Source organism: Mesocricetus auratus, unplaced genomic scaffold, assembly GCF_017639785.1.
Source record: "Mesocricetus auratus isolate SY011 unplaced genomic scaffold, BCM_Maur_2.0 Super-Scaffold_100010, whole genome shotgun sequence".
NCBI classification, from domain to species: domain Eukaryota; kingdom Metazoa; phylum Chordata; class Mammalia; order Rodentia; family Cricetidae; genus Mesocricetus; species Mesocricetus auratus.
Window position 1 is genome coordinate 40,060,323 of NW_024429194.1, and position 24,637 is coordinate 40,084,959.

At 36.6% G+C, this 24,637-nt stretch overlaps 1 protein-coding gene across 4 annotated transcripts in view; it reads left to right on the top strand.

Annotated features, from left to right (window-relative positions):
* Erbb4 (erb-b2 receptor tyrosine kinase 4) overlaps positions 1-24,637 on the top strand; it is a 1,016,453-nt gene that overhangs the window by 972,503 nt on the left and 19,313 nt on the right. The gene's annotated exons all lie outside the window — the stretch shown is intronic.

Sequence of the window (24,637 nt, forward strand, 5' to 3'; positions counted from 1 at the left end):
AAAATGTGGTACATATAAAAATGGAAAAGTAATCAGCTGTAAAGAAAAATAAAATAGCTAAGTCTTCAGGAAAATTGATGTACCTGAAAACTGTACTATTAAAATTATAATATTAAAGGAAGTAATGAAGCTCAGAAAGAAAACAAGAAAAAAACAGTATGTTTTCTCTTGCATGTAGATCCTAGCTTATAATGTATACATGTATTGTTAAAGATATGCAAGTGTGAGTATAGGATAAAATCTAGACAGAAAATCAAGACAGGGTACTATTAGGTGACAAGGAAGGACAGGATATTGGGAAAAGGACACTTGTCATTAAAGAGCTGCAACATTGTTTTTTTTCCCTAGCTTCACCTCCCTCATAGTTGTTGTCATTGTAGTCATCTTCCTCCTGCTCCTCCTCCTCCTCTTTCTCCTCCTCTTTCTCCTCCTCCTCTTTCTCCTCCTTCTCCTGCTCCTCCTCCTCCTCCTCTTTCTTCTCCTCTTTCTCCTCCTCCTCCTCCTCTTCCTCCTCTTTCTTCTCCTCTTTCTCCTCCTCCTCCTCCTCTTCCTCCTCTTTCTTCTCCTCTTTCTCCTCCTCCTCCTCATCTTCCTCCTCCCCCTCTTTCTCTTCCTTCTCCTGCTCCTCCTCCTCCTCCTCCCCCTCCTCCTCCTCCTTCTTCTTCTTCTTCCTCTTCTTCTTCTCTCTTTTTTTGTTTTCTTTTGTTTTTTTCAAGACAGGGTTTCTCTGTGAGACAGTCCTTACTGTCCTGGAACTCACTCTGTAGACCAGAGTGGCCTTGAACTCACAGAGATCCACCTACCTCTGCCTCCTGTGTGCTGGGATTAAAGGTGTGTGCCACTACCACCTAGCATCTTCTTCTTCTTTTTTTAGTGAATAAGTAATTCAACTCTCTGGGTATAGAAGTAACAAGAGCCATAAATACATAAATAAATAAATAAATAAATAAATAAATAAATAAATAAATTGATAACAAAAGTGTAAAACCCTAAATGAAGCAGTGATAATTCAGAATGACCATTCTAACTATAGAGCAGCAGACTGATATGTTTGTAGTCTGGGACTGGTCTAGCGTGGGAGTAGGTTCCTTAGACCAGTTGTGGGGTGTTTTTGCTTGTGAGTTAATTAGGAGTACATGATTCTATTAAATTTTTAATGTGTCTGGGGTAATGGAAGAGCTACAGAGTCATAGACTCAGCATACAGCTTGGCAAGTTCTACAGTAAACTATTTTCTTGGCCACTAGTGGGTATGGAGATATAATGAGTTTAGCTCTACACTCAGTGTCTTCCATTTATAAGATAAAAACACAATTCTTTAATGTTTTCTAGGAAGCAACTTTTCCCCTTAGTGCCTCCATCTCAAAACATTGTCGCTATAGAAAAACAAAGTGTCCTAGCTGTCTTGGCCATAAACTTAGGAGAAAATTCACATTTGTGGTCATTCTGTAAAATGGAAGCAACTTTATTTCAAACTGACAGTAATAATGAAATAAGACCTAGATTTTACTATGTTAACAACTCTTAGTTCCTATGAATACCCAATGATGTTATTTTACTATTATCAGGTCTTACAAACAAGAAATCGGTCGCAAAGAAGGAAGGGATTAGAATGATGTCCCGTGACTAGCCAGCAAATGAGAATTCCTAGACAGGCCCTCTGTCTCTACTGCAGTGTCCCTTGTCTGTAAAGATCCAAATTTATTTCCATGATATGCATGTTATTCTTGGCATCAACCTCAGTGTCTGGGACTTGTCAGTAAATTTACCTAGTAATTACTCAAAATGCAAATCCTCTGGCTTAAGTCTTTCAAACTTCTCCCTCCATTTGAAAGAACTGATGCATAAAGGCAAGGTGAAGCCAGGCTAGTAAGCACACCTGTATGCTCAGCGCTGGGGAGACTGAGGCGGGAGGACTTTGTGAATTCGATGCCAATCAAGGAAAGTAGTGATTCCAATCCCTGGCTGGATAAACAATGAGATCCTGTCCCAAAAAGTAAACAAAGGAAAAACAAAAAACATTAGAAGGAGGGAAAATAGGGAGAAAGGGAGAAGGGAAGGATCGATAGAGGGAGCAAACATTGAGACCTCAGTTTACTTTTCTATAAAAAAATGTAATTCCAACCCAAACTGAAGATTTTTCTCATGGGCCCAGTACGGGCAGATAACTAATGATTAATTATTTAATTGATAAACCGGACATGGTGGTGCATGCCTTTAATCCTAGCACTCAGGAGGCAGAGGCAGGTGGAGCTGTAAGTTCTAGGCCAGCCTGGTTCACAGAGCAAATTCCAGGACAGTCATGGCTATACAAGGAAACCCTGTCTTGACAAAACAAACAATAAATTAATAAATAAGCAAACAAATAAATTTTACTACATAGCAAGATGTGCATCTCAGTCTTTGTGAGAATTAGGAAAGTCCATAGGTATAAGATGGGAGCACTTTCCCTGCTCACTTTATAGAACAAAAATGATGAAATTTCACTACTGTATTTATCGTTCTAAAAGACAAATAAGATCACCTTTCAATTCAACAATCAGTTTTCCAGGAAAGAGTTTTCTTTCTTCAAGTGAAAATCTATTCAAGATACCAAGACTAAGGCTTGCTTCTTTTTTTTATAAGAATTCTGAAATTCTAACTTTTTCTTCACTTTAATTTATAATACTTAATGCAAGTAATTCTTAATGACAGTCTGAACTAACTAGACAGCTTGACAGAGGAGAAATCACACTGGGGAGTCCTTGACCTTCAGTCTTTTTCTCTTCTGCATTTTGATTTGCTGCTTGCAAACTCCTATTTACTTTTCCAGTGTCTGGAAAGGGAATTGGACTTAATACCACTTACTTAGGAGTATTGAAAATTTTTAAAAAATTGTGTATGTGTGCTCGTGTGTGTGTGTGTGTGTGCATGTGTGCACATGTGTTCTATGTTGCACCTGTAGAAGTTCAATGATACCCTAATGTGGCATGTTCACTGTTCACCTTGTCCCAGACAGTATCTTTCAGCCACTAATGTGTATGCAGAGATAATGGGCCAGCAATTTTCCTGTCTCCAGCATACTTCTCACTGTAGGAGTGCTAGTGTACTTGGACATCTCACCATAGGAGTGCAAGTATTATAAACACGTGCTAGTTTACCTAGACATCTCACTGTAGGAATGTAGGATTATAAACATGTGCTAGTATCACTATCTTTAGGTTCTATGATCCCAACTCAGACCCTCATGTTTTCACAGTAAGTACTTCTTCGAGTGAGTCATCTCCCCAGCTCACAAAAAATTCTTGGTCATTTATATTGCCCTAATTATAAAAGTATGGATTTCTGTAATGCTTATATCAACTTCTAGCATGTATAAATATTATTTCCGTCCTTTTCTACAGTGTTGTTATATTATTTCATAGTTACTTCAATTTTAGATTCTCTGGCCAAGCTATATAATAAGGGACTGTATTAAAGTGAATAAGGATGGGATGTTTATAAATATGTTTCATAAACAGTTAATACAATATAAGTACTCAGTTTTTAAATGCAAAATATATTTTCTGTGTATTTTCTTCAGTAATGTTTTGGCTCTCTCTGTAGCATTATTTCCCCATTTTTAAATTAATACACCCATACCCATCTATATGAGTGATAGACAATTAAGAATTACATTGTTTCTAGTAACAGGCAAATAAACATTCATCTTTTAGAAAGACACAATTTTTATGTTTTACTTTTTTATTTGTCAATAGCATCAATACTCATGGTTCCTTCTTATGTTTGTTACTCATGACAAGGCTGTTGACTTGTTGATTTTTTGATTCTGTGTATATTTCCTAACATCAAACAAATTATCAAAGAAATCTCTTCTGCAGCATATTAAATTGTTTTTAAATGTCACGAATGAGCCAGCAAGATGTTTCAGCAGGGTAAGACCCTTGCCATAAGACCTGATTGTCATAGTTGGATTCCCAAACCTACATACATGGTAGAAAGAAAGAATCAGTTCTTGCAAGTTGTTCTTTAACCCCCAAACATACACTGTGGTCAATTCATGTATGTATAGACGACATTAGTAAATAAATGAAATGTAAATTTTTAAATCTGTATGTATTTTGACAAATTGTAACCTTAAGACAATGAATAAATTAACAATACAGTGCTGATATTTGTAAAGAACGCTGGTAGAAATAATTTTTAGAAACACTAGAAAATTCCCATCTCTCCCATAGCTGATGCTATTATTACTAGGCATAACTGTGCAAGACCATAAATATTTTAATCAAAATAATGCATCCACCACAATATTGTATAAACAGGAGAAGATAAGTAGCAAACCTTGGTTCTCTACATTCATAAACAGAGTGCCTAAGGGTGCAGTTACTTACTCCCTACTACTGGCTGAGATTTTTCTTTCTTTTTCTCAATGATAATATGGTTACAAGAAACTAAACTGTGGGCTGGAGAGACAGCTCAGTAGTTAAAAATACTTGCTGCTTTACTGGAGAACCCAGGTTCAGCTTCTGGCACCTACATCACATGTCTCCCAACTGTCTGTAATTCTAGCTCGTAAGGATTTGCCGCCTTTGGCTTCCTCAGGAACCAGCACTCATGTGCACATGAACAAGTGCAGAACACACATACACACACACACACACACACTCACACACAGGAACACACCCCTACATAATTTATTATAATAAAACAAATAAATTAATTAAAATAAAATCAGATGTGACATTCCAGAACCAATCCAAGGCATGTCATTTAATCAGGCTCATATAATTTACTTTAGCCATGAGAATGATCAACTGGATCATGTATAATCTCGTACTAATATTATTTTATAATAGATGGTCATTTTAAGAAATTATATTCCAGATATATGCATGTATCTTATTCTTAGGAATATTTAGCTGGACAATGGCCTAGGGCACTTTGAGTTACCTCAGTATACAGCCATTTTCCTAAAGTGACTGAATATAGAAGAGAATATCCTACAGACAAAGGTTGAGGAAGCATCTAATAGCATCTCATAGGTGATACAGAGGGAAGGTGGTAAATGATACAGCAAGGTTACTCTTGTTGCAATTTACCAAGGATCAATATTAATTCTAACAACAGCTATTTCTTGATGATAAATTATGGTGGTCTCTGGGTATTGGTTTTACGTTTTGTCCTAGACCTATCACAGTTTCCTGCAGTTTATCCTTGACAAGAGGCTTGAGTTTTTCTGTTTTTAATCCATTAAACCTGAAACAGTAGCTCTTTTTTTTTATTAAATTCCATATTACTAGCTACCTTTTTGTCTCAAGTAGTCTTTACATAAAATCCTTTTAAATTGTTCAGAATGTTATAGACAGAGTAAACAAATCAATATGTTTGAATCAGAATAAATAAGTTAATACCTTTGAATGTTTCATATGGAATTGGCACTATGTTGGGCAGTGAGAATAGGGTTTGGAGAGGATGTTCAGTCTTCAGAGAGTGTTATTCTAGTTGAGGACATGTTATTATGAGAGAAACATCAGGCATTGTAGGGAGAAGATAAAATACTCCAAATCTAGTTAATAGGTTAGAGGAAGTCATTTTAGCCATGTCTTTCTGAAAGAAGAGTCTCAGACTCAGACCACGCTCAGTTTGGAAATGAACCAAATCAAAAAAACCCCACATAACATAAGGTATGCGTACCAGTTATTTTTATCATCTTAGTTTTAATAATATTTTTATCTTGCGCAGGTTTGAGAACTGTTTTATCAGAGGAGGAAACAGGCTCTCTTACATTTTTCTTGTTTTCTTGTCAATGTCAAGTCTTGGTGTAAAAGTCTCCTGCTCCTCTTGTAAATGTTGCAATTCAAAGGGAAGTCCTTTTCAGCCTCTTAGCATTTCCTTTCTAGTTTCTCTTGCCACAGCTCTAATTCAGACTTCATCACTTGCCAGAAACTACTTCCATCTCTCTCTAAGTACACATCTAGTATTTGTTTTCAGATTATTTCAAGGGAGCTTGATTCTTATTTCTTCCTTTTGTCCCTCCCTTCCTCTCTCCCTCCCTCTCTCCCTCCCTCCCTCACAGTCAAGGATAACTTTTTATACCTATGTAGTAATTTAGTTTTTTCCTTAAATATTTTAATATGGCCCTTTATATTGTTCCCAAAAATAGCTTTACTGATTTGTCTCAGTACCTTATTACTTATTGACACTAATTTCTTTCTCTTTTCTTCTTTACTTCCTTCCTTTGAATTTTGCTTTCTTCCTCTCCATCCTCCTCCTCTTTCTTCTCCTTCACTTTTACATTACACTTTTGTATTCTTTTTATCAATGGGAAAATTTGAATGGTATATTTTATTAGACCTCTCTATATAGCATATAACCCTATTGTCATTATCAGTTTAATAATCATTGAACATTTGTCCTAGGAAATGCCTTCCTCATTCCAGTCACTGCAATTTACTTTTTTCTACTCTCCATTCCACATACAAAAACTGACCAGAACTGCAAGCATTATTTTAACATACAAGTCTCAAAGTGTTTATCCATTGGAATTTTTCTGTCTTTGCTTAGAAATTTGGATGATTTGGTTTTTAGAAATGCTGACTCTCCTGTAGATTATAGAGTTTTCTCTTTTAAAATAATGTAATATAAAGTTGCATTCATTTTCTTTCCAAATTTTGAGGAACTATGGAGATACCAAGAATTCTTCTTGGCTTGTCTTATTTTATATTAACTATATGTTTAAAACTGAGGCATTTAACTCACAAATCTGAGGAAGGAAAGATGTTGATAGTAAATATCAAAAGTTTTATAATGATAAGTTTTCAAATACATTAGTTCTTAGTTACAAATTTCCATATTCTCACTTAAATACAATATTCTCATTACATAGCAACACCAGCCTCTTTTATCATAACCCGAATATAAAATTTCCTTTCCTCTCTCTTTCTGCTTCCTCACCCGCTCTTTGTCTTCAAGTATGTTTTTCTCTACAAGGTTAGTTTACCTAGAAATCATCTGAGCAGAATTATAAGCAGTGTTGTTAGTTCTTAGTGCTAGTATAAAGAACTCAAGGCCAGTAATTACACCATTCTATTACCAGGTACATGCATCAGCAATTGGCGTGTTTTCATGACTGATCAGGTTTCTAAGAGACCCGAAAGACTTTCTCATTTTTATAGATATGTAAACTAATATTGGGAAGAGCAAAGAGTCACACCCCAGTGTCCTTGTTTTCTCCCATCTCTTGGATCCTAACCTAGTGTTCTGGTCTTTCCTTGGTTCTGTCCCTTTGTTTTTGTTGGTGAAAGCCATGGAAGTCTTGATTTTGCTTGCAGTCTAATGAGATTTAGTATCAACTGGCTTAAAAGGCCCCTGCTGGGAGTGCAATGAGAAGCCAGAGCCCCTGCTGCTGTTTGCCTCTTCTGTTTATGCTTCTGAGAGACTCCCTGTAATCAAGAGTTAATGGTTTAGCAAGATCAAATGGAATTGGTAGAGCCCCAAATCGAAGCACAAAAACACACGAATGGTGTCTGCATTTGAACTCAGTAATGACACACTTGACAACAAAGTGATTTTTCCAAGTTCAGCAGATGTATCAAAATTTCTCAATGAAAACCTAAACATAGCTACTATTTATTGATTACATATTTCTATCCTAAACTCTACTCCAAGCTGTATATAGATTATCCTCTACCTTCACAACACAAGTAGAAAGTGATACTATTCCCTTATTGGCCAAAGTAGAAAATACAACAAAAAGCCTGCTGGCTGCTATGGTAAATAGTGAGATTTGCACCCAAATCTGACTTGTCTGCAGTTAGTACTCTTTATTCTCATTCTTCATTGATAAGAGAAAAGGAAAATCAATTCATCATCACCAATAAATGAGTAAATTCTAAGTACTACCCTAAATATTATCCAAATGAAATTATTTAAAAATTAGTACAGAATAAGTTTATTCAATTTTTAAAGTTGGTATTTTTTTAAAGATGGCATTTTTTATGAAAACATTTTCATAGCCTATAATGTAATATTTTGAAGAAATGCCACCTGTGAGAATCTGACTTTAAAGCACATTTCAGTGGTGTTTTCTGAAGCTATTTTATACCTAGCAACTGTTAAATTAGCAACTGTTAAAGGCACAAGAAATCTGTGAGTAACCAATAGAAATTTTGTATCTTCATTGTAAAACTAGTACTAAAGAAAATCAGAGTCCAAAAAGGAAACAGAGTATGATGAAACATCTAGATGTGATGCATAGACTTAGGACATTAATGGGTGTTTAATCTAAGTGGTTTGAATGCTTGTGTTTTAGTATGATTGTTACCAGAGTCAATGCCCTGTTCTAAATTATTGGACACATCTCGAGTAGTCTTCATGGCACAGCACATAAGCGAGCACCATTGTCAGTTTCCTCCTTTCTTATATAATGGAATCAGGACATTATCATCAACTTCTTATTCATATTTTGGAAGGCTATTTAATTTTATTTATTTATTTACTTATTTATTTTATACATCTATCTTTGTCTACCAGAGCTCCCTGTCTTGGCCAGCCTTCTATGCTGCTTGCTTCTGCAAAGGCTTGAGAAAGTGTTGTTCTTTTTTATTCTCATTAAGTATCCATGGCATTTTGAGAGGTTCAAAGTATCCTTTGATTACTCCATGAAATGGAAGAGAGAAGATGGCTGTGGGTTGTGGGAGATGGGCTTGCTCATCAGCTTCCCTTTGTGAGCCTTCTGCACTTGACCACATCCTCATCACAGGCATCCCTTCCCTTATTCACCTGTGTAAATGAAAAGCTCCCTTCCCAGTTTAGAATCCTGACATACTAGAATGTTGGAAAGAGAGACTAATCTTATCCTGTAGCTTTCACTGTAAATGAATGGCTGTGGACCAGCCTTTCATTATACTCAGGCAAAAGCTGAATTGAGAGACCGCTACACCACTGTGGGAAATTTTCCAAACACAAAGACCATAGTTCTTGTTTCAAAATATTCCAGATTGTGTGAAATAAGTACAGCAAATCACACAGGGAAAAGACATTGGAAGTTCAACCCACAACCAATTTGTTTTGCTTTTTCCAAAATTAATCATAGCCATTGTTTAATAACACACTTAATTGTTTCTCTCTCTCTAGAAGAAAAAATGATTAGCATTCTCAACATACTGAACTATTAAGATGTCCATAATTCATATTCACTGGGTGCCTGCTGTAGCCTATTTTCAGATGGAGCCAGGAGCTGAGGCTCTGTGTAGAAAGCTAGGTATTGGATATTCCCCAGGTGAAATGACTAAGTCATTCTTTTACTCTTAATGATTGCATATATTTATAAGGGTGGGAAATTATTCAAAGAGTGAATAATAATGCATGATATAGACTGATTATCATTCACTTGTCTTGAGCACTATATAAGTGCTTTGCACTTGTTATTATATGTAATCTGAAAACTTTGCTTTAGTTTTTATCCTTCTACTTCGTTCACTCCTATTGTCCTAATTTTTACTATTCTTAGCTATCTACTGCTCTGTATTTTCTCATCTATTTTGTATATGTGCAAACTTAGGGGTAGCTATTAGAAAATAGGACCCAGCAGCTGCCTCAAAGGCTTCCAGGGGCTGTGACTCAGCACAGTGGTACATTGCCTCTGAGATTCCTTTGTTATTTTATCATTCCCACAAAGTAAATTCTTACTCCTTTATTTCAGTGTCAGAGATCAATCCCAGGCCCTTGAACATGCTAAAATAGTCATCTACTGCTGAGTCACCTCCACAACCAGGATTCGGTGTGTTAAAGCTGAGCATATAAATAAGAGTTTTACTATTTATTTATTTTTATGTGCTTGGGCACTTTGACTACATGCATGCCTTTCCATCACATGTGTGCAGGCCCATGGAGGACAGAGGGGCATTATATACCCTGGGTCTAGAGTTACAGATGTTTGTGAGCTGTCGTGTGCGTGCTGGGAATCATAACTGGGTAACTGGAAGAGAAACCAAATTCTTAAGCACTGAGCCATCTCTTCAACTCCTCAGTAAAGAATTTTGACTTCTTGAGCCTTTGAATCATCAGGTCTTCATGTTGGTTGTTGTCTTCAAGGGACTGTTTTAGTAAGAGTTGTTTATCAATACAGAAAGATATAGCCCATAACCTGTCTTAAATTATGACAATTTCTGGCAAACAAGAACAACAACAAAATCATCTTTTTTGGGTAATATATTCATTATATAGTCATTAAGGAATCTACTGCATATCTAGTTCTTCTAAAAAATGCATCTAACCTTGCTCTCAAACAAATTGGCATATAAGAAAGTAGCACTTGCAATAAGCAAGTGCCTAAGGGACTATTGAATGAGGTCAGCTTTATTATAAGGGGCACAACAGGGTCATTTTGACTTCTGGTAAGAAAATTCTGACAGCATTTTGATATGTTAACTAAAGTGGAGGTGCAATGAATCCTATGAGGTGATAAGAGTAGTGGTTTCGAAATAGATCAATGGGATCTGGATATTCATTGAATAATACAGAGTAAGAGAGGGATGCCAAGTTTTTTAACTCTGCAAGAGGGCAGGTGTTATCATTATGCAGCATTAGCATGTAAAATAAGAAGAGTGGATTAAGAAAAATTAATTGATGTTTTGGAATTTGAGTAGATGTCAGCACTAGACTTTCAGAATGTACGCCTAGAGGGCTATGAAGTTGTCATGATTGGGAAGTCATTTCTACATTGTTTTATGGCTTTTACATTGCTCCCCATTTTTAGTAGTTTCAGCATAACGTGGAGCAATTATATATATAGAAGACTTAGGACTAACGACTTAGCAGCTGTTTGCTCTTTCTCTTCCTGCACTCCAATTCCCTCATGTGATACTCCTCCACACTGTTTTTGTCACCTCTTCTTCCACTTACCTCTCAATTCCTCTTTCATCTATCCAGTAGCAAAAGTAATTCACACTAAGAATTTGTGAATTGATAGATATGACTGGAAAAAGAAAGGATGGACTTGGTTGGAGGATCACATTATAGAAGAGTACATGCTCCTTCTATTCAACTCTTTTTCATCATTGTCTGCCTGTGCCAACTCCATTTCCTTACAGATTCAAATTTCCCTTTGTCTCCTATATTAGAACTTTCCTTCTCATCTGAGGGCTTGCACCCATATGTTAAATTATTCACTAACTACTCAAACACATAGGATTTAAAATATTTTAACAAAGAATTTAATTGTCTCTCATGAATGATTTTAGTCTACTGATAATAACAAGTTTTCTGTTTTATTATAATTTTCAGATTAAATTGAGAGACTACCAGCCTATAGACACTTAGCATACAGAGCAAGGCTATGTAAGGAACAAAGGGCACAAGCATGCTACTAGGAGAAGGGCTGACTAAGGCTTCAGTGGGTGCTTTTTTGAGACAACCAAAGGCTCATGAAGATCCAGTAAGTTTAAGGACAAAATGAAAGATACAGCTTTCTCGAATTAGCCACTTGGATGTATGATGCTTCTGCCCCACCAAAGGAACTGCTAACTATGGAGAAGAGACAAGATATAGGAAGAGGTGAGAATTTACAGCAAGTACAGAAGTAATAGGATGTAGGGGCTACCTGGAGAATTACACTAATTAATTAGGACTTATAGCTAAGTTCTTTCCTTTGATCTACCTACCTACTCATATGTAATTACATAAGTATGAGCACTGTGTTCCTCTTAGGGGCAGAATATTATGCTAGGATATATATATATATATATATGTACATATATGTATATGGATGTATGTATTGTATGGATATATATATACACACACATTCTTATAACCTATATAGCTAACACAGAGAATAGGTATCTTTATCCCATTTTAGGCTAAAGAATTTCAGATTTTGAATAGCTTGTGACATATCTAGTAATATCTGGTAAGTAACTCAAGCTGGAAATCCAGATTTAGCTTGCTTCAAGGAATACACTAGAAAAATATAAAGTATCTAGATGTATGGAAAAGGAGGCAAAAGAAATGATTGACTTAGAAAAAGGAATCACAAAGAAACAAAAAGCTGTAGTCAAGGAGAGGAATTCCTTTTCTAGAGTTCATAATGGGAGTTTTATGGTGTTCAGGTATAACCATGTGATACTCAAAGGGCAAGTGAGATAATATCACAGCCAAGAAGAACACTCTGAACTGGCACTTACCCAGAAAAGAATGTGCAAACCAAGTGAGATGAATAGACATGAGCAATTTGAGTATCAGACAGTGCTTCCAGCGACTGTAGAGAGTACTCAGGTGGGTAAGGGCCTACCATAGAATCAGTTAACATGTACCTCAAATGGGGATGGAGATAGACTGATTTGAAAGCTTTGATCAGGACTCTTGCAGACTATTGATTCTGGCTCAGACAAGTTGTAGAATGAACGTTCTCCACTAGAGACAACTGTCAAGGAAGACCCTGGATGTGCAAGGTGGCTGCTGAAAGATGTGTGTGGCCGCTAAGGCATCAATGCAGGAAACATTTTCATAAACAGGGAAGACACAAAGCTAGGTTCTCTGAAGATGGATACTCTTGCGTGTTTGAGTAGAGGCTAAAGAAAAGGAGATGAGACTGGAGGGATAGCTCAGTGGTTAAGAACACTTGCTAGTCTTTCAGAGGACATGAGTTTAGTTCCCAGCATCCATATGGAGTAGGTCAACAACAGTCAGTAATTCTGCCTTCAGGGATCTGACATCCTCTTCTGGCTTCTACAAGCTACCATACACATGTGGCATGTGAACACAGGACATATGCACACATACACACATGCTAAAACAAATGTTTTTAAAAAGCAAAAGAATAAAAAATGAACTTTTTTCTGTTCTAAACTGCATGAAATCATAAAGCTATGTGAACCGGTGACATGGTTATACAGAGTCCTGGATAGATACTGTCATTGAAGAACTGAAAGCCCAGCTCCACTGCTTTGGGGTAAACCACCTTGGGTCAAAAGGCTGTGAAAATATACAACAGAAAAATCCAAGAGAATTAATGTGCATCGGTTTTCAAATCACATGTTAGTGAGAGTTCCCTTTGGGACTTCTGATATTTAGAAGCTCAAGATGAACGGCGTCAGCCCTGGAAGTTTAATAACAAAGCACCCATTATTTATAACATTTCCTTCTGGAGACACAATGGTCCTGCACATTTTAAAATTTTATATGTGGGCCGATAAACATTTTATGAGCGCTCACCTGACTCTATGTTTGGAATGAGCTTGCTGCTTGCTTTTGCTCTTCCTGTGATCCGAATTTCCCGGCAGGAGTGTATGAAGGTGTTTCAAAGCAAATAATTTACAGCCTAGGTTTCTGTTGTGCGTTCTCAGAGAGATCTTCTCCTCCTACACAATTGGCATCCAGTACGTTTCTGGAGGACCACAGAGAGTCGGACTCCAGAACTGTGGCCAGTTCCTAAGATTACTTCTAATTGCTTTCATCTGAACTTAGGTCAACATTTAATAGGCATTTCATAGGTAAATCACAGAAATGATCAAAATCTCTTTGTATTTGTTACTTTGGTTAAGGACATCTAAGTTTATCCACCCCACTCTGAGCAACTATGTATATTTAGTTATCATTAATGTTTAGATAAGTAACTTTTGAAGAGATTGGGTAAAACTGGTTAGTTAACCTATTTAAAGAATTGTTCTCACAAATCTATTGCTGATGAGGTAGATGTGTTATTTAAATGTCTTAAATATCTTGGCAAGAAAGGCAGTGATACTCTGTTTTGTAATTTTATTCATATGCCTAAGTATTAATATTTCCTTTTTTCAGAAATATCTATACCTTGCTTTAAATCTTCCCTTAAAATGATAAATAAAACCAAATATGGTGCCATATGACTATAATCCCAGAAGTTGGAATACTGAGACAAGGGAATCACAAGTTCGAGGTTATTCTGGGCTATACACAAGTTATAGAATAGTCTGGGTTACAGAGACACCCCATCTGAAAAACAACAGTAGTAGCAAAGCAGAAATTATAAATTGTATTTGTGCTGACTATATGCTAAAGAAAGAAGTGGCTTGGCAAGTATTCCAGAAGCTTACCATATCTGAAAGGTATTTTTTGATAGTTCTTTTCCAGTCATTGCTAGAAAGGAAAGGGTACAGATGTACCCGTTATGAAAATTCCTTATCGCTTTTCTATTTTTTTCAACTCCAATTTTTATCTGATTTCTGTCACAAATATGTGTTTTTCTATAAATTGGCTACTTTGTTTGTAAGAATTAACTATCTTAAAAACTTAATTGTGCCGGGCGGTGGTGGCACACGCCTTTAATCCCAGCACTCGGGAGGCAGAGGCAGGTAGATCTCTGTGAGTTCGAGGCCGGGATGGACCGACAGCCTCAAAAACAATACAGAGAAACCCTGTCTTGTAAAAACCAAAAAAAAAACTTAATTGTATTTTAAATGTTTCAGATCATAATTTTATTGCAAAGGTAGCCCACAGGTATTCTCTTCTAGACTCTGTATGACAATGCATCCTTTCCACACATAGTTAGCCCTCTCTCTTTCTCTCTCTCTCTCTCTCTGTCTCTCTCTGTGTGTGCGTGTCTATCATCTATCTGTCTCTGTTTCTCTGTGTGCGTGAAACAGACTATATATCTTCAAGCATGGTCTATCTACTATGTATCATCTATCTATCTATCTACATACCTATCATCTATCTGTCTATCATCTGTCTATGTATCTGTCACCTATTTAACCCACCCCTCTCAGTGTCACTTCTATGAAAAAAATCTGTGCTCACATGGAAAACAATTGTTCTAAATACCTGGACAGTGCTGTGGAGTTCTCCTTGGCTTGTTGACAATACTTCACTATGAATTCTGAGACATATATCATTAGAAATCTGTCCTTATGCTTTCAGCCATTCAGTAGAAGTGATTCAAGAAGATCAAAGCCACAATGCTCTCCACAGAAGTGGGAATTTCTAATGTCTGAGTTCTACTGATTCTGATTTTTATCATCCAAATGGAAAAACAAAAATATAGATTTTGTTTCTGCTTGTTACCATCTCAACTATTAGGTCTTTCCATCAAATTATTTTAGTTGGTTAAGCATGTTGATTTTAGGCATTGAATAAGTCAGATACATTTCTGTGATCAAATGGCCAGGAAAATTTTGTTGATGAGCCTAGCCATTAACAGCCGAGCCTTCTCTGCAGCCCAAAGGCCAGGATATTTAAGTGGCCCTACCCAGATCTACTGTTGGATTATAAGAAGCATTGCATTATTAGTCTTTAAGTAAACATTTTAAAACAATTTTAAATGATGAATTACTCAATATGCAAACAACTTCAGTGACATAATTGCTTTATTTACATCAATGATTTCAATCATTTTGAAAGTTGTTTCATGTGATATTTGTGATTGATATTTTTTGGAAAATAATCCCTACTACTCTTAAACTCATGACAACTGGAGTCATCTGCATAACTTGCAAAAGATTGGGCCCATTCATGTTTCATCTTAGTTGAGAGAGGGAACAATAAGGTCCCACTTCTATCTGAGAGACTATTGGAAATTAACAGCTATTGGAGAAAGAGGGTGTCATTTTCTTCAATGATATAGACACTGATAGTCACCTTTGCACCAGCAAATCACCTCTCATGAATGTTTATGTAACAAACTTTAAATTCAACAGGCCACAAACAAAAAGAAGGCATGAAAATAAATGGGGGTCTTATGGACAATAGAGTTCCATTGAGAAAGGGAAAAGGATTAAAGAAGAGAATGAAGGAGTGAATATTACAAAAATTTATTTTATAGACATTACCAAAAATTTGTTACAAATATATGAAACAACTATCAAAAACATAAAAATGAGAAATAGAATCAAGAGAAACAATAAAAGTTTCTCCCACCCAAAAGAATCACCTAATAACAACTGTGATGATAATAATAATGGCTGTCACTATCCTGTATCCTTGTAGCGGTATAAATACTTTCATTCTCATCTAGAGAAATGTATATTCATCTGGTCTGTAGCACTTATTAGGCCTTTGTATGAGTGACATGTAGAACATCCAGCATTCAGTCCTATTTTCTTTTACTTAAGAAAAAAAAGCACCCTTGGTTCACCCTTATAATGCTCTTCTGTAACTTGGTATCTGAGATACACATGAATACAGAAAACCAACCAAATAGGAAATGCATTATTAATCCATTGTACAGATAAACACACCAAGTTTTATGTAAGGCTCTTGGTGGGTGTGGGGTTGTTCAGCAGCAATGTCTTCCAAAACTACGCACTCTTCTTCTGCAGTTACCTATGCTCCTTACTTGACATACACACTATACTCTTTAGAATGTCATTGTCTTACAACTATTATTCTATATACTACTCAACCATGATATTCTCTCTCTCTTTTTCTCTCTCTCTCTCTTTCTGTGTGTGTGTGTGTGTGTGTGTGTGTGCGTGTGTGATTTAAAATGTAAAATATGAACCATAGTGTGGAAATCTAAGATAAATGGTATGTGAACTAACAGAGAAAGGATTCATTTTATATCTATGGTAAACCTCTTTAACCTCAAGATCTGTCTTTCCTGTTATTCTTTCTTTATTAATTAAAATTTCCAGCCCAATCACAGTTTCTCTGTTTCTCTTCCTTCCATCCTCTCTCCCAGTCCCTACCCCCAACCTCTCCCCTATCCATTCCTCCTCTTTTCTCTTCAGAAAATTGATACCCATGGGTATCAGCCAACCATGGCATATCAAGTTGTAGTAAGACTAGGTATATACTCTGCTATTAAGTTTGAATTAGGCAACCTAGTAGGAAGGAAGGGTTCCAGAAATAGGTAACAGTCAGAGACAGCCCTGTTCCCACTGGTAGGAGTTCTACAAAAAAGACCAAGTTACACAACTGTAACATATATTCAAAAGGCCTAGATCAGTCCCATGCAAGCTGTCTGGTACAGTCTCAGTGAGTCTCTTTCAGCCCAAGTTAGTTGATTCTTTGAGTTTTCTTGTGGTTTTCCTGACCGCTCTGGTTCCTACAAACCTTCCTTCTTCTCTTCCATTGGATTCTCTGTGTTCAACCTAATTTTGATTAAGGGTCTCTGCATCTTTCCATCAGTTTCTGGGGGAAGCCTCTCTGATGACAACTATGCTAGACAACAATAAGTGAGTATAGCAGAATATCATTGGAAATCATTTTGTTGACTTTTCTTTTTATTGCCAGACATATTTGGTTCTATTCTAGGTCTCTAAGTATGCTCAGCTTCTGAGTCCTGGTCCTTCAGGCAGTATCAGGGATTGACTCCTTCTTGACGTTATGGGTCTCAAGATGAACCAGTAATTGATAGCCACTCCCATAATTTCTGTTCCACCTTTACCCCAGCACAACTTATAGGCAGGGCAAATTGTAGATCAAAGGTTATGAGGCTGAGTTGGGGTCCTAATTCCTCTGCTGGAAGTCTTCCCTGGTTACAGGATATGGCCAGTTCAGGTTCCATTACTAGAAGTTTTAGTTAGGGTCACCCTCATAGGTTTCTGGGAGTTTCCATTTCACCAAGTTCCTAGATCATCCTAGAGATATTCTTCTAATTCCTGTTCTTTCTCACAGTACTCTCACCCTCCAAACTCCTCCACCTGATTTTCCCTGTTCCCATACCAACCCTCATCCAGATTCTTTCCCCATCCACCTGTGATGTCTATTCTGTTTCCCCTTCACAGTGAGATTCGTGTTCTCCTCCTTGAACTCTCATTGTTAAGTAACTTCTTTAAGTCTGTAGCTTGTAGAATTATCCTTCATGGCTAATATGCATTTATAAGTGAGTGCATGCCATGTTTGTCTTTCTGGGTCTGGGTTAACTCACTCAGGATGATCTTTTCTAGTACTATCCATTTGCAGGTGAATTTCATAATGTCATTGTTTGTAATAACTACATTGTGTAAAGTACCACATTATCTTTACCCATTCTTCAATTGATGGAACATCTAGGTTGTTTCCAGTTTCTGTCTATTATGAATAAAGCTGCTATGAACATAGTGGAGCAAGTGTCCTTGTGGTATGACAGAGTGTCCTTTGGATATATGTGCAGTAGTGCTATAGCTGGATCTTGAGGTAGATTAGTTCCCAATTTTCTGAGAAACCACCATATTGATTTGCAAAGTAGCTGTACAAGTTTGCACTCCCATTAGCAGTAGAGGAGTGTTCCCCTTACTCCATATCCTCTCCAACTTGAGCTGTCATTTGTATTTTTGATCCTCACCATTCTCACAGGTATAATATGGAATCTGAGTTGTTTTGATTTGTATTCCCCTGATGGCTGAAGATATTGAACAATCTTTAAGTGTTTCTTGGCCATTTGTGATTCTTCTGTTGAGAATTCTGTCTAGATCTGTACCCCATTTTTAATTGGATTATTTGTTTTTTGATGTCTAGTTTCTTGAGTTATTTATATGTTTTGGAAATGAGCCCTCTATTGGATGTATGGTTAGTGAAGATCTTCTCCCATTCTGTAGGTTGTCATTTTGGATTATGATAGTGTCTTTTGATTTACAGAATTTCCAGTTTCATGAAATCTCAGTCATTAATTGTCCATCTTAGTACTGTTCTATTCAGAAGTAGTCTCCTGTGCCAATGTATTCAATGCTACTCCTTACTTTCTCTCCTATGAGGTTCAGTGTGACTGAATTTATGTTGAGGTCATTTATCCACTTGGACTTGAGTTTTGTGCAAGGTAATACATATGTATCTGTTTTCATTCTTCTATATGTTAATACTGGGGTTTGCCAGAACCATTTGTTGAAGATGCTTTATTTTTTCCATGTATAATTTGGGATCTTTGTAAAAAATCAGGTGTCTATAGGTGTGGTGATTTACGTGTGGGTCTTCAATTAGATTCCATTATTTTACCTGTTTTATGCCAATACCATACAGTTTTTATTACTATAGCTCTGTAGTAGACCTTGAAATCAGGGATTATGACACCTCCAGAAATTCCTTTATTATAGAGCATTTTTAGCTACCCTGGGATTTTCTGTTTTACCATATGAAATTCAGTGTTGTTCTTTCAATATCTGCTAAGAATTGTCTTGGAATTTTAGTGGGGATTGCATTTAACCTATAGATAGCTTTTGGTATGATGGCTATTTTACTATGTTAATCCTACCAATCCACGAGCCTGGGAGATCTTTCAATCTTATGATATCCTTCCCAATTTCTTTCTTCAAAAACTTGAAGTTCTTGACATATAGGGCTTTCACTTGCCTGGTTAGAGTTACAACAATATTTTATATGATTTGTGGCTATTGTGAAGGGAATTGATTCCCTCATTTCTTTCTCAGTCCATTTATCATTCATATATAGGAAGGCTACTCTTTTTTTTGTTTATGTTGTATAAAGCTAATTTTCTGAGGGCATTTATCAGCTATTGGAGTTCCCTGATAGAATTTTTCGCCGACTTATGTATACTATCATATATCTGCAAGTAGCAATACTTTGATTTCTTCCTTTCCAATTTGTATCTCCTTGGTCCCCTTTAGTTCTCTTATTGCTCTAGCTAAACTTCAAGTACTATATTAAATAGATATGGAAAGAGTCAACAGCCTTGTCTTCTCCCTGATTTTAGTGGCATTGCTTTGAGTTTCTGTCCATTTAATTTGATCCTTCCATATATTGCCTTTATTATGTTTAGATATGTTCCTTGTATCCATGATCTCTCAAAGACTTTTATCATCATGAAAAGGTGTTGGATGTTGTCAAAGGCTTTTTCAGCATCTAATGAGATGGTCATGTTTTCCTGTTATTATTAGTTAACAATTTATATTCATCAGCAATAAAACTAGAGTTTTCTATGCCTCCAGCCCATTCTGATGCCTCAGGAAATACTGTTATCCTAGTGATAGAATTCTGGGTTTTATTATTAGATGTGAAATGTCATTGCATTGAAATCACTTTTCACATGGCAAGAATACTTTGCTTTCTGTCATTAGGTGAACACTTTAAAAAACTATCTTAGCTTGAGCAGTAGATCAGTGTCTATCCCTGGAATACAAACAGTCATTGTGTGCCCATTGCACAAAGAGGGATGCTCTCTCAGCCTGGACTCTTAGGGGAATGCCTGGACCCTACCCGGAGTGAAATGACAGACTCTAGATATCCCCTATGTGGAAGGAATTGGCAATAGAGTGGGAGGCTGGGGGGGAAGGGGAGTGCGGGAGGAGGGGAGGGAGAGGGAACTGGGATTGACATGTAAAACAAGCTATTTAAAATTAAAACAAAAAATGATATTAAAAAACTATCTTAGAAACAATAAATGCACTGATTGACACATGATCATGATTTGTCATTGTGTTCAATTTGCTATTTAAAACTAACAATAGAATATGTACAACATCTAATTTCAAAAATATTTTAAGTCACACATGATTTAATAAATGGTATCTATGTTAGTTATCCTTTTTTATTGTTGTGGCAAAACATGATAACTAAGGCAATTTATAAACAACAACATTTAACTTTGGGCCCAGTGGTTCCAGATAGTTAGAGTCCATGATCATCATAGTGGTGAACATGGCAATAGCAGGAAGCTATGGTGATGGAACAGTAGCTGAGAGCTTTCATTTTAAACATAAAGAAAGGCAAAAATGCTAATGGGAATGGTGTGGACTTTAGAAACCTCAAAGCCTGGCCTAAGGACACACCTGCTCTAGCAACAAGGCTACAACTTTTAATCCCTCCCAAGCACTTGTACCCACTGGGGGATCAGGCATTCACACATATGAGCCTAGGGTCCGTTCTCATTTACAACAGTGTCCTTGAGATTCTGATGCACCAGAGCCATGGATGCATTTTGAGTTTAAGTATCTTCCTTTCTATCCCCCTGTTACAATACTGTTAATTAATGTCTAGTATATCTTTATCTGTCCCTGTTCCTGACCTGGCTCTGTGCTGAATACCTGTAGATGGAATTTCTTGTCCTGCCTCATTCCACCGCCCTTCAATCCCAAATAAACACACAGAGGCTTATATTAATTATAAACTGTTTAGTCAATGACAGTCTTCTTACTGGATAGCTCTCTCTTAATTATTAACCTATTTCTATTAAACTATGTATCTTCATGTAGTCTTAGCTTACTGGAGAATGTCCAGACCTGTTACTCCTTCAGTGGCTACATGTTGTCTCCCTGGAAGCTCCTCTCTGTGTCCTCTCCCAAGAATTCTCCTGGTCTGGTAGTCCTGTCTATACTTCCTGCCTGGCTACTGGCCAATCACTGTTTTATTCATCAACCAATAAGAGAAACATATATACAGAAGGATATCCCCTATCATCTTCTCTTTCCTGTCTACATAAAAAGGAAGGTTTTAACTTTAGCAGTAAAATTATGTGTAACAAAACAGTTATCAAACAAAAACTACAGTTACTAATATTTAGTCCATTAACATTTGGCTGGCCTTAAATCGCAGATATCTCCTTACCTCTACCTCCCAATTAAAGGTGTGTGCTACCGCACCCAGCTACTCTATTTCTTTCTTAAGGACTTTTTTTTTTCTTCTAAGCCTACGTATATTTTTAAACACAAACTGAACCATTTAGAGGTTTTTGTTTTTGTTTTCTTTTCTTAATTATAAACTGTTTGACCTTATAAACAGAGTTTCCTGTGAGGAAATCAAGGTAACAGGAACTACTGGTCATATCATTATCTCCAGTCAAGAGCACAGGGTGATGAGTTAATATATGTATGCTAGTACTTACTTGGTTTTTTTTTTGTTCATTTTGCTTTTGTACAATCTAGAATCCTCAGCACAGGAAATGGTACTACCCTCAAGGAACTGCTCTCTAAGTTTCAAGGCATTTCCATAGGACAAACTAATCTAGACAGTCACTAGTGAGATTTATGTTCTGGGTGCTTTTACATTTTTCTTTTGCGTCAGCAATTATAGCCGACCATTGCATTTACTTGAAGAAGACATACTAATGAAAAACTGGGACACAGTTGATAAATTATTCATTGGAGACAAAGAATATCTTATGAATAAAAAAATTAATGTAATAAGGATTAAGGTTGTTTTCCACATGTTCAATATGATACCTAGGCAAAAAAGGCAGCAAGAGGTAGAAAGGGAAAAGAACATGGACTGATAGCTGAGGGTAAGAGAAGAAATGATCTATAGTGACCTGCTGATCAGCTAATTTATTTAGATGGAAGCTTGTATGAGGAGTGTTAGAGAGGTCAGGCTGGAGAAATTGGCAAGGATGGTAATTACCAATAGTTTTCAATGTCAAAGCAATGGAAGCTCATTTCTCCTGAAGGCAAAAGGAGTAGTTGTAGTTTTGCAAACAGAGGAAATAAGTTGTGTGAAAGGATTGCTTAAAATCAAGGAGATCGGTAAGAATGTACAGCACTCTAGTCAACAAAAGGTATCATAATTAACATGATCATAAATGCCTGGCATCTCTAGTGAATTCTGGCTTACACATTTCTTCTGCCATGAATAATAATGCATTTCCTTTACCCCAAAAGTAATGATTAAGATGATAGATTATATGATTCTTAACCACAAATAGGATGAAAAAAGTGTTTGGATTTAGTGAATAGAAGACATTTTAAAGAGTAGATATTAGGTGCCCAAATCTAAGAAGTAAAATAGAGAAGAAATCTAAGAAAACATTGAGATATTTGATTTGTCCATGGATAAGTGATTAGTCAATCACTAAATGAGGAGACAAATTAGACTTGATTTGTGAGGAAAGTGTATGGTTGTTTCTGCTGGGAATTATAATTTTGGAAATGCCAGAGAACATTTCAATGGAGATTTAGTCAGTAGCAGTTAATAATGTGGGAATTAGCAATCCATATTCCAGTGTTACCTGAAAGTGAATCCACCATGAACTATGAGCACTAATTTGAGAAACTCTTGTGAATTTATTGAGAAAGAAAATAGATTCTTTATTACATAGAAGCCAAGTCACTTGACAATGCAAAGGAGATTTTTGCAACTATGAGAGCCCCATAATGGTGTACCTGGAGTGGGTGAACAATACAGCCCTATCTCCTACAGAAGCAGAACAGAGACAAATGAGCTTAGGAGTCTTTAGAGAATAATAATAATAAGGATTTCACAAGCCTGGAATTGAGAAATCAGCCTTGGCGAGTAAACATAAAGATACTGGACTTCATTGTCTTTGTGGAGTCCCAGATGGACCACTCCTGGCTTAGACTTGAGCAAAGGAACCCAAGTATATTGTCAGTTACCCAAAATTAAGTCATAAAAGTTGCTTTTCTAAACGGGGTTTTTTGAGATTTTCTTGTTAATAAGTAGCCATGTGATCTTGAGGAAAATCATTTACTATCTCTGTGACCCTGGCAGAAAATATTGTGAGTGGGTCATCTTGGCATCCAAGTCCAATTTAAATTATATCATCTAGTATATTTTAGGTTTATTTTATTTGGGACTTATTTCTTTTTCATCTTGAAGTACAATGTTAACTGTTTTAGAACTGAAAGGAAATTCTTCTAGCCCCGATCCTGACTAATGTAGTTGACTCTGGCAGCAAGTAGCATAAATAGGAAACTAAGAAGTCTCAGTCTACCCCCACCCCACTCCTGGATTCCAGGAAATTCCAGAGCTCTATATGAATAGATTCAGGAATGCTTTGAATATTCTTTCCCTCTCACTCTTCATATGCAGCAGTCAGACTTTAAAACTTAAAAAACAGCAAAGGTAAGAGCTGTCTGGACTTGAGTGAACAAGTAGGTCTTGGGGAGAGCATTTTTCTCTCGAGGTGCTGCCTTCAATCTGATATTCATTTTGCTCAGATCAGTTGTAAATACCAGCCTGTTTCTGTGAAATGTAAGTGGTGTTTGCTCTGGGCTGGTGGGACAGCCATGTGCTGTTTGCTCTATCAGGGGCTCTGCTGGAGAATCCGCTGTACATTATTCCGATCAGCTCTCCAGAACCAGCTGTCCTAATTCCAGGTGGACTGAGAGAAACCATTTTCCTCACATCAGCAGCTGTGCCACCTGGTAGCTTAAAGAGCAGTAGTTGTGTGAATGAACCAGTGTTACAAATTCACTTTGTATCTGGTAAACAGTTTGCAGAAGCCAGAATAACTGAAGGTATTTCCAATCTGGTCCACATTGAAATGATATGAACACAGAAAGAAAGACATTGTCTAGGTTGAGTGAAAATGCCTTCCAAGGCTATCAATTGAATGCAGCATAGCAAGTTGCAAATGAGACTAAGCACAAACCCTAGGCCTGCTCTTTTCTGAAGGGAAATGGAGGAGGAGTGGATCTGGGGGAGAGGAAGGTGGTGGAGAGACTGGGAGGAGTGAAGGGAGGGGAAACTGCTGCTGGAATGTAATGTGTGAGGAAAGAATAAATTTAAAAGGAAAAGAAAAAATCTACCTTTACGTCTCATGAAGAAAATAATTATCTTATATAAATTTATGTTTGAAAACAAAGAGTTTGTGTTTTGCCAACACCTGTCATTCAAAACACTGAATAAAATCTACATGCAAAAATAATCTTTATAAAATGTGCAGTTCTAGTAACTATATTACTTACCCTATTCTGTTCATTAGACAACTTATATCTTTCATGTATTTTCAGTCTTCAACATATATGTTTGCGAATACTGCAATTGTTGCTTCAACTATACATTCATATATATATATATAT